The sequence below is a fragment of the Rhinoderma darwinii genome, chromosome 4 (assembly GCF_050947455.1).
Source record: "Rhinoderma darwinii isolate aRhiDar2 chromosome 4, aRhiDar2.hap1, whole genome shotgun sequence".
Taxonomy (NCBI): Eukaryota; Metazoa; Chordata; class Amphibia; order Anura; family Rhinodermatidae; genus Rhinoderma; species Rhinoderma darwinii.
The window spans coordinates 125,526,422-125,545,736 of NC_134690.1; positions in this window are offsets into that span (position 1 = coordinate 125,526,422).

Consider the following 19,315-nt stretch of genomic DNA (forward strand, 5'->3'; position numbering starts at 1 on the left):
TGCATCTACAGGGGTCCACCTGAGGGGTCTAGCATATGATAACGTGGGATTCTGGGCAATAACTTCCTGTATAAATTAGTCTAGGCCACCATTAAATTCACAAATTCCTCACTGAAAAAAACCTTTAAAAAATGTATTTCTGTGAAGCCTTCAGTCTCAAAATTAATTCCTGAGTTGCCCATGAAATCATGGATCTGAGGCTTATCATTTTCAAGGGGTGGGTTCCACATGAGCTCACTAATTTGGGGGGTTTCATCAGCTGATGTTCTTGGGTGCCTTTGCAGGGGTTTCTCATCACCGGATGATGAGGAAGAGGAAGACAAGATGTATGGGGTAAATTCCTCTTCTCCCGCGCTGGCCAAATTAGTGTCAGAGGCCACACGGGTGCGTAGTGCTTCAACACGTGTAATACTAATTTTATATTTACACAGGGGGTTGTGGGTGTTGTGCTTTTACACAGGTATAAATGTACAGAATAAACACAGGCCTCAAAAATGGTCAGTATGGGAGACAGTAGGTATGCACCGGCTCTTCTCACCGTTCCTAACCGTAATGAGGCGGGCAGAGCTGGTGCAGGGTATTTGAAACACTCACCATGCTTGCGATTGGTGAGGTGGCACCACTGCCACCGGCCCATGAATACAAGGCAGGGATGGTGCTGTCTTAGACAGCACCAATCACCACCAATCGCTGTGCCACTGTGATAAGTTTATGCTGAAAAAAGCTGCGATTGGCTGGTCAGAATTGATCAGCCAATTGCAGCGATCGCCGATGCGGGGGGCGCCACGATTGCCCCCTGGGCAATGAGTAAAGATGACCTGCTGTCAGGTACAGCGGCTATCTTGACTTGGTCACCGTGTCCTTAGACACAATGACCGCTTAATGCTCCAACGTAACTGAATGTTGGTTTGCGTTAAAGGGGTTACACTCGAAACACACCGGAGGGCACCGCATATATGTTGCCACATACCCTGAAAGACTACAATGGTAAAGACGAGAAACACACACAAGGGTATGTATATGGCAAAAAGTCTATAGACACTAAACGTATGACAAAAAAATATAAATTTATTGATAACAATAACACCACATAGACATAGTTAAAATCATTTAAAAAAGCAAATGCATGCTAGAGCTGGTGTCCTGGGGAATGCCACCCTGATAAGTGGCCAGTCTCAAAAAAAAACTGAAAAAGACCTACCTAAAGACTCCTCTGATAAATATTGTAATATAAATCTGAATAAAACGAATATTGCATTAGACCATGAGGTATATAAATCCTATGAGATCATGGAGTATCCAAAAGGAGGAGAAAAAAGTTCTGGATGCCCCACGCATATCGCCACAACGTGGCTTCCTCAGGGGGTAATACTATAATGAGGTGCATAATATTATATATAGAAATTATTTAGATTTTAAATTATAAAGAGATGTGTGCATAATTGTGCACAGTTACCTCTCCCTCTCTCCAAGTGCAAGTGCCAGTCCGATGGTAACTGGCGTCTGTCAGCGCGCAATGCACATGCGCTGGAAGCCAGCGCCACGCCTGCATGACGCGGGACTCCGCGCGTGCGCAAATGAGCACGAGACAGTCACTCCGCCGGTACACAGTGCGCATTCGCACGGGGGCTGACACCAAAACCAACAGAAAATAAGAAAGCCTGGTGGAAACACATGGGCAATAGGAGATCAGGATATACAAATCCCTCTGTTAAACAGAATACTGCATCACACACTTTTGAGCAATCCTCCAGTGATTTTTCTTTTTATCCACGGACACCAGCGAAGTGGAAAAAGGTCCAGGCGAGGTAAACATCAAAAAAAGTGGTCTGAGGCATCGGGATTGGTCGCCCCAAACGTACCAAGCGCAACCCTCCAAACTAAGTGCACAACCAGTGGTTATTACGACACAACAATTACAGATCATCAATCTCACTTCCTGTGAATTGACACCCTTGGAAAGGTCAGACCTGGAGAAGGGGCTAACCGTTTTGCCTACACAAGGTCTCGATAAGTTTGAATTTACCAAAGATGTTTATGTCTTCTGTAGACAACTGATGTTTAAAATCTTATACCATCAACCTTCTATGATTGACGACTTACCTGAAAAGGAACGACAAGCATTTTGAGATCTATTGGATCTACTCAAGGAAAATGAAAACGAAGACTTGTATGGTAAGAAAAAATGTCCTTATCGAATTCCCTCACAAAAGACACCTTCATTTAAAATATGTCCAGCGATTCAAATATTTTTTGAATCAGTGACTAGAGATATTCAAAAAATTAAGACATTTAAATACGAACGGGATAATATGACCAAAGTAGAGAGACAGGCTCTTTTTTCCCTGAGCCAGAATGACACCATTATCATCAAGGAGGCTGATAACGGGGGCAATACCGTATTGTGGGGTGTCAAACAATACAGAGAAGAAGCAAAACGACAACTAACCAACACTTCTTTCTATCAGGTTTTGCCATCAGATCTCACGGATACGTTTAAGAAAAAACTGGACTTAATCATCGATGCAGCTCATAGATATGCGATCGTAAACACAAATGAATGTAAGTATCTTAAAACTGCAGAGCCAATCATTCCTACATTCTACTTGGTGCCCAAGGTTCATAAATCAATGGTAAATCCTCCAGGTAGGCCAATTGTGGCTGGTATAGGCAGCCTTTGAGAAAAAGCCTGCATCTACATAGATTATTTCTACAACCTTTAGTAATTCACCTAAAGTCTTACATAAGAGATTCCATGCACCTGATTGAACAGTTGCAGAATTTTGAAATTCCTGTGGGAACTATACTTATATCTTTAGATGTGGAGTCACTTTATACCAACATTAAACATCACCTGGGACTACGAGCAGTGACACATTACCTAAAACAACAAGTTACATCTAATAGACAACATGATTCTTTTCTTTATGATCTTCTAGAATTTGTTTTGGGCCACAATTACTTTGTGTTTGACAGGACTTTCTATAGACAAATCTCTGGTACTGCGATGGGTGCATGGTGTGCCCCCTCCTATGCCAATCTTTTTCTGGGTTGGTAGGAGGAGACACACGTGTACCCATCGGCACAATATCAGCAAAATGTGATCAAATGGTACAGGTATATAGACGACATACTTATCTTTTGGACAGGTACAGAAGAGGAATGTAAGCTAAATATAGAGAAACTGAACAAAAATCCTTGGAATATACATCTGACTGCAAAACTATCATGAGAAGTGGTTGAGTTCCTGGACCTAAAAATTATGATGGAGGGATCCAGAGCTAAAACTACCCTTTATCGGTAAGAAGCTTCTACCAACAGCCTCCTACACTATCAGAGCTTTCATCCGCCACATCTCAAAAATGGAATGCCAGTGGGATAATTCCTTAGAATCAGAAGAAACTGCAGTGAAGAACAAGAATTTAGGGACCATGCGAGGGACCTAAGCAATAGATTCAAGGTAAGAGGATACCCCCACAAGATCATCACCAAAGCGTACCAGAAAGCTCTCAATAGCAATAGGACTGAAATCCTCAACCCAAAACATCGTATTCAGGATAGCAGGATCAGAGTTACCACCACATACAATAATCAATAGAAAGATGTTGCCAAATTCTGCATAAAAATTGAACATTCTATTATGTGAACCAAAATTATCTCCACATATTACTGAGAGATGCCTTTTGACGGCTAAAAGGGCTCAAAATTTATGAGATCGAATCATGATAACTCACTTCCCCAGACCCAAGATACATTTAGGGAGGGGGATCAAACTAAAAGGCTCATACGCCTGTGGTGATTGCAACATCTGTCAATTTGTAAATCCCACGGTTGTATTTATAGATCCTATCGATCAATAAATGTATCAATTAAAATCATACATTAATTGTCATAGCAAGAATGTTATTTATGGACTTACCTGTTCTTGTCCCAAAGTCTATATAGGTCAAACAAGCCGGGAACTACGTAAAAGAGTACAGCAACATATATCAAACATCACCCTGGCAGATCTCAATCTCAAACAGAACAAAATCTTGACTTCAGTAGCTTCACATTTTTTACAAAATCATAAAGGTAAGATCACAAGCTTAAACGTTTTCGGCCTAGAACAGATACAGTCAAATATCCGAGGTGGTAATACTGTACCTAAATTATTACAACATGAATCCAGATGGATTTACAATCTAAAATGTACAACCCCTAGGGGCATAAATGAAGAATTATTATACACAGGATTCTACAAAATGTAAACTCTTTTTGGCCTGTACAGTTTTTTCTTCATAGTCAATTCATCCTTTTCTTTCACTTTTCACATCACATTATTATTACTATGCTTTATTGCACACTATTCACGTATATATTATTATAGATATTATTCATCATATATCTATCTATCTATCTTTTTTTTTTTATATCATCTTCACATGATACTTACCCATTATTATTATTTCTCACTCACCATAATTACCACTATTTTCCTTTATTCGTTTTCTGGTTCTTTATTCAACAAAAATAAATATCCCTTTAAAACTTTGTCCCAAGTCTTGTGTATGCAAAATCGAGGGGCTGTATTGGTACGTAACTGTATATGAATGTGAATAAGTTAAACTAACCTTCCATAATAATCTCTAGGCTATACTAATGTACCAACATTAAAAATTTGTTTTTTCCTTTGAATATGTTACGTGTACAACTTGAAGAAGCAAGATAACACTCTTCATTTGAAAAACTATACATCGTCCCCTTTTCTTCAAATTTTTAATTTACTCTGTATAAGTATACCTATATATTATACATCGTATCATGCCTCTTTCAAAGAAAGCCCCATATAATGTCTCTAGCCAGTCTTCTCCCTCTCTCTCGTGCGAGTTGTTTAGGACTGGTGTGGGGGGGGGGGGGTGACACATGCCAACATAAGCACTTTATTGTTTTGTTTTCCATTACACTAATTTGCATATTTTATATAGTAACCTAGTATTTAGAGTTATTCTAGGGTTTATGCTATTGTCTTAGCATATATGGGTACATCTGTGCATGGTATGTCTGAGTATCCAAGGGCCATGTATGCTTGGTTTTTCAGTGCAAACGCGTATGTCCTTGTGCATCACGTTTTTATATGCACTACCAATTAAAAGTTATTTTCATTTTCTATATCTACATAAATTATTCATCAAAGTTGGTACCAACAGGTAGCAGGCATTTATTTCCAATATGGGAAATTCTAAATATAAGTTATTTTCTTATATTTCACATTTTATACTTCATCACAAATCTTCACTGGACTAATCACCTTCGTTTTCATATGTGTTTTATACATTTTTTCTTTTTTTCTGTGCCTGGTTATGTGCTCTCATGCCGACAGGACCCGTTCTCTCACTCGTCTATCGCACTGGGCAAACGCGGGGAGCCGCGCCATGTTGGTTTTGGTGTCTGCCCCAACGATTGCGCACTGTGTACGGGCGGAGTGACCGTCTCGTGCTCATCTGCATGTGCGCGGAGTCCCGCATTATGCAGGCGTGACGCTGGCTTCCGGCGCATTGCGCACTGAAGGACACGAGTTACCATCGGACTGGCGCTTGCACTTGGAGAGAGGGAGAGGTAAGTGTGCACAATTATGCACACATCTCTTTATAATTTAAAATATAAATAATGTCTATATACACCGCATTCCAAATTATTATGCAAAATTAAATTTTTCGCTGATTTTCCTAAATAGTCGATGCAAATGACAGTCAGTATAATCTTCAAGCCATCAACCGTTGGAGTTTAATGCTAATTTAATTGAACAAATCTCCTAATGATAACAGATTTTTCAAATTATTATGCACAACAGAGATTGAAACATTTTAAAGGTTGTAAAGAGAACTAAAATTGTAATTTGTTGAATTTGCAGCATCAGGAGGTCATATGTACAGAAATCAAAAGCTCTTTCAATCAAAAAAAACTTAACAGGCCAAGTTACATGTTAACATAGGACCCCTTCTTTGATATCACCTTCACAATTCTTGCATCCATTGAATTTGTGAGTATTTGGACTGTTTCTGCTTGAATATATTTGCAGGATGTCAGAATAGCCTCCCAGAGCTTCTGTTTTGATGTGAACTGCCTCCCAACCTCATAGACATTTTGCTTGAGGATGCTCCAAAGGTTCTCAATAGGGTTGAGGTCAGGGGAACATGGGGGCCACACCATGAGTTTCTCTCCTTTTATGCCCATAGCAGCCAATGACAAAGAGGTATTCTTTGCAGGATGAGATGGTGCATTGTCATGCATGAAGATAATTTTGCTATGGAAGGCACGGTTCTTCTTTTTGTACCACGGAAGAAAGTGGTCAGTCATAAACTCTACGTACTTTGCAGAGGTCATTTTCACACCGTCAGGGACCCTAAAGGGGCCTACCAGCTCTCTCCCCATGATTCCATCCCAAAACATGACTCCGCCACCTCCTTGCTGACGTCGCAGCCTTGTTGGGACATGGTGGTCATTCACCAACCATCCACTATTCCATCCATCTGGACCATGCAGGGGTGCACGGTACTCATCAGTAAACAACACGGTTTGAAAATTAGTCTTCATGTATTTCTGAGCCCACTGCAATCGTTTCTGCTTGTGAGCATTGTTTAGGGGTGGCCGAATAATAGCTTTATGCACACTTGCAAACCTCTGGAGGATCCTAAACCTTGAGGTTCGCGGGACTCCAGAGGCACCAGCGGCTTCAAATACCTGTTTGCTGCTTTGCAATGGCATTTTAGCAGCTGCTCTCCTAATCCTATTAATTTGTCTGGCAGAAACCTTCGTCATTATGCCTTTAGCTGAACGAACCCGTCTGTGCTCTGAATCAGCCACAAATCTTTTCACAGTACAATGATCACGCTTAAGTTTTCTTGAAATATCCAATGTTTTCATACCTTGTCCAAGGTATTGCACTATTTCACGCTTTTCGGCAGCAGAGAGATCCTTTTTCGTTCCCATATTGCTTGAAACCTGCGGCCTGCTTAATAATGTGGAACGTTCTTCTTAAGTAGTTTTCCTTTGATTGGGCACACCTAGCAAACTAATTATCACAGGTGTCTGAGATTGCTTACAATGATCCAAAGAGCCCTTAGGGTATGTGCACACGTAGTGACCAAAAACGTCTGAAAATACGGAGCTGTTTTCAAGGGAAAACAGCCCCTGATTTTCAGACGTTTTTTGAGCAACTCGCGTTTTTCGCTGGGTTTTCTCTGCGTTTTTTACGTCCGTTTTTGTAGCTGTTTTCATTGGAATCTATGAGAAAACGGCTCCAAAAACGTCCAAACAAGTGTCCTGCACTTCTTTGACGAGGCAGTCATTTTACGCGTCGTCGTTTGACAGCTGTCAAACGACGACGCGTAAATGACAGGTCGTCGGCACAGTACGTCGGCAAACCCATTCAAATGAATGGGCAGATGTTTGCCGACGTATTGGAGCCGTATTTTCAGACGTAAAACGAGGCATAATACGCCTCGTTTACGTCTGAAAATAGGTCGTGTGAACCCAGCCTAAGACACAATACCAACCATGAGTTTAATTGAAAAACTAATAATTAAATGTTTATGACACTTAAATCCAATGTGCATAATAATTTGGAACACGTATAATATTATGCACCTCATTATAATATTACCCCTGAGGAAGCCACGTTGTGGCGATACGCGTGGGGCATAAAGACCTTTTTTCTTCTCATTTTGGATACTCCATGATCTCATAGGATTTGTATACCTCATGGTCTGATGCAATATTCGTTTTATTCAGATTTATATTACAATATTTATCAAAGGAGTCTTTAGGTAGGTCTTTTTCTGGGGGGTTTTGAGACTGGCCACTTATCAGGGTGGCATTCCCCAGGAGACCAGCTCTAGCATGCATTTGCTTTTTTAAATGATTTTAACTATGTCTATGTGGTGTTATTGTTATCAATAAATTTATATTTTTTGTCATACGTTTAGTGTCTATAGACTTTTTGCCATATACTTTTTCTCATCTTTACCAAAGGGGTTACACTGGCACAAAAAAATCATTGCCTATTTGATTAAAGCTAGAAATTGACCCTACTTACCTATATACTTATGTAGCCAGCCTGGCTCTGTTTCACTAATTTTCATAAGCCACCACTGACGCGGGAAGTTCTGTAGTTCGTGTCATAATGATGACGCTCCGACACATGACCACGTGATTGATAGCATTCTCCCCTTTCAGTGGTGTCGGAGCATCATGAAGTCACATGACCGCAAGCTGTAGCAGGGTCAGTGTATCATTGGGTTACTTGAGCTCTCCCTCCAGTGTCGTCAGCGCATGATGTGACTACTAGGGGGCTTTCGCTATGACATTCCGGCAGTAGTAAGCTAGTCCTCTTCAACAGCATCCAATCCCGAGGAGTGCATATTGCCATAGCGATGTGTGTTGTACAAGAGCTGAAAGGGGATTGGGGACTGGAGACACTGCGGGAGAGCACAGGGATTACACTATGTAATCATTGGGGTGTGCTTGGGTGGAAACGGGGGGGCGGGGACACATGGCAAGAGGAGGAAAGTAGTGCACGATGGGACTTGTAGTTTAAAAAGCACGCAGAAACCACAAGTACCGACTAATAACCGGAAGTGTGACCTCGGCTGCAGCATTACAACGGGAATAAGAAAGTAACGCAAAAATATTTTTTTTAATGGAAAGTAGTTGAATAAAGATATATACGTGGTTGAGAAAGTTGGTGGGCTGTTTTTTTTTTTGTTTTTTACTCCCCAGATAACCCCTTTAAGACCATGGCGACAGTGACCTAATAGTACGTAACATGTCGCCAAGGTGTTAAAACAAGAAATTTTATTATACTCTTTTTTTGTTTGTATTCTAAGATGCAAAAATAAAAACTTCTAGGCTATGTTCACACAGAGTTTTTTGCAGGCGGAATTTCTGCCTCAAAATTCAGTTTGGAAGTTTGAGGCAGATTTTCCTCTCCCTGCACGCCGATTTTCGCTGCGTTTTTCTCCCGCGGCCATTGAACACCACGGGCATAAAACGCAGCGAGATACGCTTTCTCTGCCTCCCATTGAAATCAATGGAAGGTCAGAGGCGTAAACGCCCGAAGATAGGGCATGTCCCCGTCTCCCATTGAAATCAATGGGAGGCATTTTAGGGCCGTTTTTGATGAGTTTTGCGGCACCGTTTTCGCGTCAAAAAACTTGTCAAAAAAACTCTGTGTGAACATAGCCTTAAAAAAAGAAACAGTTAAGCAAATATTAAGAATAACCTAATACCACAAAATATTATATTTTACTTTTATTGACTATAAAGCCAGTGTTAATCAAATGCGGAGTTTCACCTTAATCATTTAAAACATCTGAATCTTCAACATTTGTTTTTTTTAACATATCTGTTTAAGAATCAAATGCTTTGTATCTATATTATTTACAAAATATGATCACATTCATTTATCTTTTCAAATTAGTTTATAGTCTGAGAAATTGGATCTTACAGACGTTGTGGTTTCTGCTGGCACATTCTTGTGTGGGAAATTGCATAGCCATCCCTTACACGCTAGCTGTCTGGACACTTGGCTTTGATAAAATAATGAATGGGATGCAAAATGCACTGGTGTTCATTAACGGTGCCCAAGCAAAGGATGTAGTATTGGTTTTTCCTACAATTAAACTATTTACAGATTATGTAAGGGCTTCACTTTAATAAACATTAAGTTTAATTGGTTTTATTGCTAATGAAGTATTTTCACGGCAGACACTGTGGTGTATTTACATTAATAAAGCGGCTTTATGTTATGTCCTTACAGTAGTTTGTACGTGATTTTCTCTGGGTTAGGCTCTAAGGCGCTATGTGTTGAAACTAATATATTTATGTATTAAGCTTTACAGACATGTGGTTTCCATTCATCTTAATTCAACTCTCAGGAATGTCATCTGGGAAGTTATATTTACATTTTTTTTACATTCGAAATGTTTGCTTTCCTTTAAAGGTTTACCAAATGTCAAAACAATTTAAAATGTAAATACTTTGAATGCTAGAGCACTTGTGTATTGTATGAGTTAGTAGAAAAAGGAATAAAATTGGACTAAATGTAGATTGAATGTAAACATAACCACGCCAAGAGCAAATATGTACATTTCCAAGTAACATAACTTAAAAGCATTCAGCAACATGGTGTTAACTCAGAATTATTTTTCTTTCATTTCTTTCATTTATTGATATATTCCTGAGCCACTGTAGTTTTACTCCCTCATAATGTTTCATGTATTACAATGACATAATGAGGCTTGAGCTGAATTGTATGTGTAGGACTCTTAACTACTCAGTTCAAGCTACTGTCAAAGGCTTGATGTCCAGTCATGGGAGCTATCTACGAAGAATTGCAGACCAAGAAATGAGTCCAAGATAGTGGTTGTGCAGTAAAGATACACAGTCTACTAGCTAATTTTTTAAGGACTCTATTTCCATTTGTTTCCATGATGTTTCTTTGCCACTGTATCGCCGGCGGCCGCGGGTCTCCCTCACCCTAGCGGCCGCCAACCTCCCTGTACTCTGCACCGGTGTCTCTCTACTCTGGGACACCAGCGCGCTCTGCTCTCTCGACCGGCCTCTGCCCGTAGGGTGCGCTTGCTCTTCCCCATGCTCCCAACCTTTTCCAGCACATCCTGGATTTTTTAAGGAACTCTGCCCACTTGACACTGAGTGTCACGGCGCGGAGTGTGGACCCACTGGACAGTACCACATAGCGGGATAGCAGCTGGCCAACTAGATACAAAACAATATCTATAGTCCAGAAAGGGTACCTGAGGCAATGTAGACAGCAGCGGTGACACAACTTTCACTGTAGATGGCACAGTAGATGGAGCGGAAGACACGACTTGACTCTCACTGTAGATGGCACAATAGATGCAGCGGAAGACACGACTTGACTTTCACTGTAAATGGCACGGTAGCACGGGATACAGGGTACAGGCAGCAGGAACAAGTAACACTGGAAATAGAAAACACTGGGAGACCATTTGCAAGACAAACTTTAGGTAGACAACAATGCTCAGGCAAGGATCAAGTGGGCAGAGCCCTTTTTACAGTCCAGCAGCATTCTGGGCTAATTATTGACAAATGACAGCTGGACGCGTATTGGCCCTTTAAGGCCATGCACACACGGGCGAGCGCGCCCTGCGGGAAACAGTCCCAGAACCAGGAAGTGAGTGAGGAGATGTCGCTGAGAACGCAGAAATCCATGGCCGGGGCCGTCAGAGGGTAAGTCTGAACAACGGCCCTCGGCCATAGACGTTACACTGAGCAATGTTGTTGCTAACCTTGTGTTAGTCTGCAGAGGTTCCATGGCCTGTTCCTGATTTCCGTGTCAAGTCCAGTGTCCGTGACAACTTCAGTATCCATGTCTGGTGTCCGTTTCAAGTCCGGTGTTTGTGATTACTTCGGTATCCGTGTCTGGTGTCTGTGTCAAGTCCAGTGTCCGTGACAAATTCAGTATCCATGTTCATTGTCTGTTTCAAGTCCGGTGTCTGTGATTACTTCGGCATCCGTGTCCGGTATCTGTGTCAAGTCCAGTGTCTGTGACAACTTCATTATCTGTGTCCGGTGTCCATGTCAAATCCAATGTCTTCAGTATCTGTGTCCCGTGTCCGTGTCAAGTCTAATGTCCGTGATGTCTTCAGTATCCATGTCCGGTGTACTTGACGAGTCAAGTATCTGCGTCCAGTGTCCGAGACCAGTTCTTCTTCTGTTAATCCAGCACAAACCATCTTCCGATAATCCAGCAAAAACCAGCTTCCGATAATCCAGCACAAAACAGTTTCCGATAATCAAGCACAAGCCAGTTTCCGATAATCCAACACAAGACAGCTTCCGATAATCCAGCACAAAACAGCTTCCGATAATCCAGCACAAACCAGCTTCCAATAATCCAACACAAAACAGCTTCCGATAATCCTGCACAAGTCAGCTTCCGATAATCCTGCACAAGTCAGCTTCCGGCTATGCAGCACCAGCCTGCCATCCAACTACCACCGACCAGTGACAGTCCTATATTGTTTGACTAGCTGCTACTTTTGTATGGCTTATTAATAGTATCATATATACTTATTGCGTTTATACAGCACTTTATTGCACTTATATAGGGTCAATATATTACCCACATGCCCTCTTTTGTGCTGTATTTGCATTTGCAATTTTTTGAAGGTCTGCTATAGGTACAAACTTGTGCTCTGTATCCATTCAGTAGTTACACAGTCTTTTGTCCCGTTTTTAAATGTGGTTTATGGATTCCTCATTTTAATCTATTTTTTCTCATGTGTTTCAATAAAATATTTTTCTATTTTCATTATTTCTTGTGTTTTGCGAACATCTATTTCTTATAGGTCATATATATTTAGTCTTGATGCTTTTTGGGGTATACACCCTTGAATCAGCCCACATAGATTATAATATCATTACTTCCTATACTTTACATGTTTGGGCCATATTGATTCATGCTGCCATTTCTGTTAGGAAAACATGAATAGTGTCTGTGTGTTTGAGACAGGAAAATTAAATTGTGGACCCCATTGGGAAATAGACGGATGTGAATGATGACAATCCCTATACAGTGCTGCAGAATATTTTGGCACTATATACAGGAAATAATTGGAAAAGTTTCCATATGTGAAAAATACTGCAGAGAAAAATGGGGTGCTGCTAATAGCGACCAAAACATTTCTCTAATTTGCAAACCATCATCTGGCAAATGACAAAAGAAAACTTGTTTCAAAATATGTCTCCTCTTTTACATGGTTGGAAAATTTGCAGTCAAATTTGTCAAGTAAGAGTTTTATTTAGCAGCTAGAGTATAATGGACAGATTATTTCACAAACAGCAGTAAAATAAATAACACAAAAGCATCCTCATCACAAACCAATACAAATCTATGATTATCTGTTTAGACTTTGGAAAAAATATATAGTACTAATAGTTATTTAAGCAATGGATGGTCATTTCTCAAATAATCTGTGACCAGTCAATGTCTTGCTGTGTTCATACAGGTAATATGGATTCATCTGACCCTGTGTGAATGTATTTGAAATTTTAGTTAGTATGATATAATGAGTCATTCTAGAAGCTCCATCTTTATAGATGTCAATAAATAACATCAAAGCTGACCTAAATTTCACCTGATTAATAAATTTGAATTAAATGTATGAGATGCAATAAGTAATCTCCTTTATTTGCAACCTCTGACCTTTAGTAATGACCTCATTGACCCCTAACTCTCAATAAAATCAGAGCAATGCCCATGTGGCACTGTAGTTTTCAGAGGGTTTAGTAATATCCTTATGGTAATAGGCACACCAAAATGTGTAACAAAACAATATAGATAGATATAGATACATTTATAAATGGTGTTTAGGTGATTGTCATAAAATACAGTTTTCCTTTTATAAATATATGACATAATCAACAGTTATAGCAGGAGATCCTTAAATGCATCTACAAATCCTTTTATGTTGATTAAGTATAATAATAATAATAATAATTAATAAAATAAAACTATAGATAAAGTTAACATTATTAGGCATATAATCATAATACTGTATCAAGTTAATTCTCATTTTGAAATCAGAAAATCATAAATTACTGGGTCATAAAAAAAGTGAAATATGTATTGTTTTTTCACTATGAAAATAACTTTTCTTCAAATTCCCTGTTGCACATCATTCCAAAGATTATCTTCTGATTTATACTCAATGGCAGATGCACCATAGAGGCAAACTATGCAGCTGCTATCAGGGTCCTTAGAGGGGGGGTCTAACCCAGGTTTGCTGCATCCCTTCGTTTAAGGGGTAGGGATAACCTGTGTAGAGATTCCCTCTCAACAGGCCCCACAACATTAGCAAACAAGAGTCTTGGCTATGAAACCAAAGATTATTGAAGGGAGATGAGGTCAAACAAACATCAAGTCCTCCTGTCCCCGGTGGTTAGTGACGTGGTGGTGTTAATCAAGGTCGGCCATGCATTGCATGATGATGTCATGTGCAATACCCTTTTCTCTGTGCTTTTATTTGTGTACTATTGTTTCTCTCCTTTACCTGAGACAATATGAGTTATAACCCCTCAGATCTAAACCATAAAAAATAATGATACAAAACACTAAATTGGATAATAAAAGGCTGCAGTGTTTATTTAGGGTTACACATAATAAATAATACTTCAACAAATATAATTCAATCACATAAATCCTTAACTTACTGCTTAAACCTACAGACTCTAGCTGTTAAACCAAAACTAACATAAGTCCATCCTTGATATCCCGTCCACCCAGTGAAGCTGGGAGACAAAACCCCTCAGATAAACACTGCAACAAACTTAAAAGGGAGGGTGGGCCGCAACTCCTGATTCTTCTTCTCTCCTCACGGAACCACCAACACTGTGCAAATCCACTTTAAACAGACTCCAGTTTCCCGCTCTAGCAGCCCTCCACCAATTTGCTGCGTTCAGCTCAGAAGACATGAAATATTCCACAGCTTGTAAGTACTAGTTGCATCCAATAAAGGAGAGTAAAAGAAAGTTTAATAGGTACAATCTTAAATAACATAAGATATTGGCTCAATCTACCGATCGGGCTCCTGCCTGAATACTCGTCGCCTTTTTAATTTTGTTATATGTATTTTATATGTTTTTTTATGTGTTTTTTATATATTAACTTGATGCATAGTTTTTTTAGTACCTTGAATATGGGCTATATATCCTTAGTTGTAAGATTATTAAATATATTAAAGGGGTTGTTGCCCAACAATAAGCTAACCACATGGTGTCCCGCTTCTGGAAACCCTAGCAATCAGCTGTAATCTATGGGAGACCATTGCAGCAAATGTTCAATTTCCCTGTAGCGCTACCACGGGGGAACTGAAGCATTGCACATTTCCCTTTGAAATCAATGGGCTGCCTGGGTGGTGGTTGGGTCCTTTAGAGCAGGCGTGGCCTCATTTGGTCCGGTTCTGCACGGCCTCACTCAGACCGTGCTGCCGCGGCGTTATTCGCTCTGTCAGCGGCAGTTTGAGTGAGGTTGGTATGTGCGGGGCCCAAGAGTGGATCAGTCCGGTCACCTGACTTGAGTCGGTGACGTGAGGTCATGTGGCCGGACTGGTCCACTCCCGGGCTGGCACAGTCCAGTCATCTGACACAACAGCAAGCCCCGACCTCACTCTGACCGCAGCTGCCACCGTGTCATTCCCTCCTTGACTCTGTCCCTTACTTACTCAAAGTGAGTTCCAGGTGACGTAAAGGTTTTTTTTTCAACAAGAACATTTATGATATATCCACATGATATGTCATAAATATCTGATAGATGCGGGTCCCACCTATGGATCCCATATCTATCTCTAGAACGGGGCTCCTAAACACTGTTCTACCTCTTTGTTTTGTGATGAAGCTTGGGATTTCCGACCATAAAGAAGAAAACAGCGTAGCTCGGTGGGCTATGCGGTTTCCGTAAGTCCCATAGAACTGAATAGTAGTTACACAAACAGCATAACTTGCATGCTGCGCTGCTTCCATAACTGCTATTTACTACTATGTGCGTTACGGAAACAGCACAGCTCAGCGAAACATGCTGTTTTCTTCTTCATGGTCAGAAATGAGCAGAAACACAGAGAAGTACAATGGGGTTTAGGGGGCCCCGTTCTAGAAATGGATGTGGGTCCCAGAGGTGGGACCAAAATCTATCTGACATTTATCAGTATTGTGAGAAAATAAACATGGACTGCACAATCCATAATATATACGTTGATCTGAGCCGCTAGGCATAATTTATAAGCATGAACATGAGGTTCTTTGTTAACATTTTGATCAAACTGTATGAGCCCACTTGCCACTTCACGGCGACCTCTTTAAAGTGTGTCCCTACTCTATTGGTTGCAGCACCGCATGGCGGCCACCGCCACCACAGCACCGCTCCTGCAGAGGGAGCAACCCAGGGGTCCAAAAGCACCCATGCTATCAGACCATGCCAAGCCTCCTTGGCTCTGGGCCACGTCCCCCCACAAGTGCAGCACTACAGCAACAGACGCCACCCCACAGCACCACAACATGTGACATGTGAACAGATGGAATGAGCTCACCTTACCATGCGCCTCCAGTGGCCAACTGAGAGCACAAGCAAGAGCAGAAACACTTATGAGGTCATTCCTGGATTAAAATCATCTGGGGGGTTTTTCAAATGCATGGAGTGCTGGTGCCAAGTAAAACAAAAGAATTGAGGAGGCCAGAATATACAATATCAGCATTGTGAGAAAATAGACATAGACCCCACAATCCAGAATATGTACGTTGATCTGAGCCGCTAGGCATAATTTATAAACATGAACATGAGGTTCTATGTGGATATGTCATAAATGTCCCTGATGGGAAAACCCCTTTAAGTGTGTAAATTGGAACAACTTAGGGCCCAGTCACACGAGCGTGAATATCATCCGTGTGTTGTGCATGGAAATCACGCACAGCACACTGACCCATTGATTTCAATGGGGCCGTTTACACACGTGCGTGAGTTTTCATGCAAGGATTTGTTGCGTGAAACTCACTGCATGTCCTATATTGGTGAATTTTCACACACCTACACGCCCATTGAATTCAATGGGTGCGTCGAAACCATGTACCGCACATGGATGAACGTGCGGTGAGTGATTTGCGCATCAATTCTTTTGAAAAAAAAAGATGTGCTTTGCGAGTGCGTGAATAACGCATGCCACTCGCAAAGCACACTGATGTATAACGCAACACACACGGACCAGATTTACGCACGTTTTTCACACGCGTGAATCTTATACGCTCGTGTGAATGTAGCCTTACTTTGGTGAGCAGTTCTTTTCAAAACTTACCAAAGAGATGACTGCGCTCCAGACTGACCGATATAGTGGCAACATCATCAATAACCGCTAACATCACATGCCTCACCAAAGAGAAGCAATTCCAGACATCACATTAGGGGTGAGTTAATTCAATGTTTGACCAAATATAACAGGCTAATTTTTACGTTGAAAAATTTGTATGGCCCGCGAATGATGTTATAAATATCCAAATGGCCCTTGGCAAAAAAAAGGTTCCCCACCCCTGGTCTAGAGCAAGAGACGCTCTCTGTAACCACTCTCCACTCTGGCTTATAGATGAGAGTCCTAAACGGGGCCCTTCCCACTGGAAAACACAATATCCATTTTATTGGTCAGTACAAGGACTAACTGTAATGGCAGGAAGGAGGTGAAGGGAAAGTGAGCCCTAATCTACCCACCGCCCTGTCCCTGCCTACTTGCAACGACCCGCCCTAGGCGACGAGGTACAACTGGGCGGCGGTCCCTACGCTGTCTAAGTGCACAGGAAAACAAACAGGGAACACGCAAGGGAAGGGGCAGTAGCCACGGAACGCCACGAGGAAACGGAGCGGCGAACGAACAGTCAGGACCAGGATGAAGTGAGTACACCCGAGCGGGCACGGAGACAGAAGCACGGCAGAAGCAGGCCAGGGGCAAAGCAAAGCAGGTCAAGCAGAACTGCAGCACGGCAGAAGCAGGCTGGAGCAAGCAGCAGTGGGGCCAGGAATCCAAAAGAATTACAAGCACTGAGGGAGAGAACAGGGCAGGTAATAAAGGACAGGGGGCGGAGCTAACTCCGACAGACCAGGCCGCGATAGGCTCTCCCACTCCTGAGCCTGCCACCCTGGTTGGTGGGAGATGGTGTCAGTCGAACAGGTCTGGCCTCAGGTGTGGATTGATTAATCCCAGGAGTATACCTAGATGAAGTACCTGGCAGATCCCTAACAGTACTCCCCCTTTTATGAGGGGCCACCGGACCCTTACTAAGGGGACCCGGTTTAGTGGGGAAGAGAAGGTGGAACCTCCTGATCAATACCCCAGCGTGAACATCACGGGCAGGTACCCAAGTCCTCTCCTCCGGCCCGTATCCTCTCCAATGGACCAGGTACTGGAGGGAGCCCTGGACCATCCTACTGTCCATAATCTTGGCCACCTCGAATTCCACCCCCTCAGGGGTGAGAACGGGAACAGGAGGTATCCTCGAGGGGGACCAGGACGGGGAGCAGCGTTTAAGGAGGGAGGCATGGAAGACGTCATGTATGCGAAAGGATGGGGGGAGCTCCAGACGGAAGGATACAGGGTTGAGGACTTCAATGATCTTATAAGGTCCAATAAATCGGGGAGCAAACTTCCTGGACGGGACCTTAAGGCGCAAGTTCCTGGACGACAACCAGACCAAATCCCCGACGAGAAACCGGGGGTTAGCAGAACGTCTACTATCCGCCTGAATCTTTTGTGCGCTCTGGGACGCCTCTAGGTTCTTCTGAACCTGGGCCCAGACAGTGCACAGTTCCCGATGAACATCCTCTACCTCAGGATTATTGGAACAACCAGGGGAGACGGAGGAGAACCTTGGGTTAAACCCGAAATTACAGAAAAACGGGGAGACCCCTGACGAGTTACTGACCCGGTTATTCAGGGAAAATTCAGCAAGGGGAAGGAATGAGACCCAATCGAATTGACAGTCAGAGATGAAACACCTTAAATATTGTTCCAGGGATTGGTTGGTCCTTTCCGTTTGGCCATTAGTTTCGGGATGGAAGGCGGAGGAGAAGGACAGATCAATCTCCAACTTTTTACAAAAAGCTCTCCAAAATAAGGAAACAAATTGTACCCCTCTGTCAGAAACGATATTGACTGGGGCCCCATGGAGACGCAGGATGTGTTTCACAAACAAAGAAGCTAACGTCTTGGCGTTAGGTAGCTTCTTAAGGGGCACAAAGTGACACATCTTGCTGAAGCGGTCGACTACCACCCACACCACCGACTTGCCCTGAGATGGAGGCAAATCGGTGATAAAATCCATGGAGATATGGGTCCAAGGTCTCTGGGGAATGGGCAAGGAACGTAGTAGGCCCGCAGGTCGGGACCTAGGGGTTTTGGACCTAGCGCAAACCTCACAAGCGGCGACGTAAGCCCTAACATCTTTAGGAAACCCAGGCCACCAATAGTTTCTGGTAATGAGGTGTTTGGTGCCCAAGATGCCAGGATGACCAGATAGAGCGGAGTCATGGTTTTCCCTGAGTACCCTCAGCCGGTATTGCAGGGGAACAGTTTGTCCCCAGGGACGTTCCCGGGAGCTGCACCCTGATCAGCCGCGATATCAGAAGCTAAATCAGAATCCGTGGCAGAGACGATTATACCAGGGGGTAAAATACAAGCAGGATCCTTCTCGGAAGGAGGATTGGCCATGAAACTACGTGACAGAGCATCAGCCTTAATATTCTTGGACCCAGCCC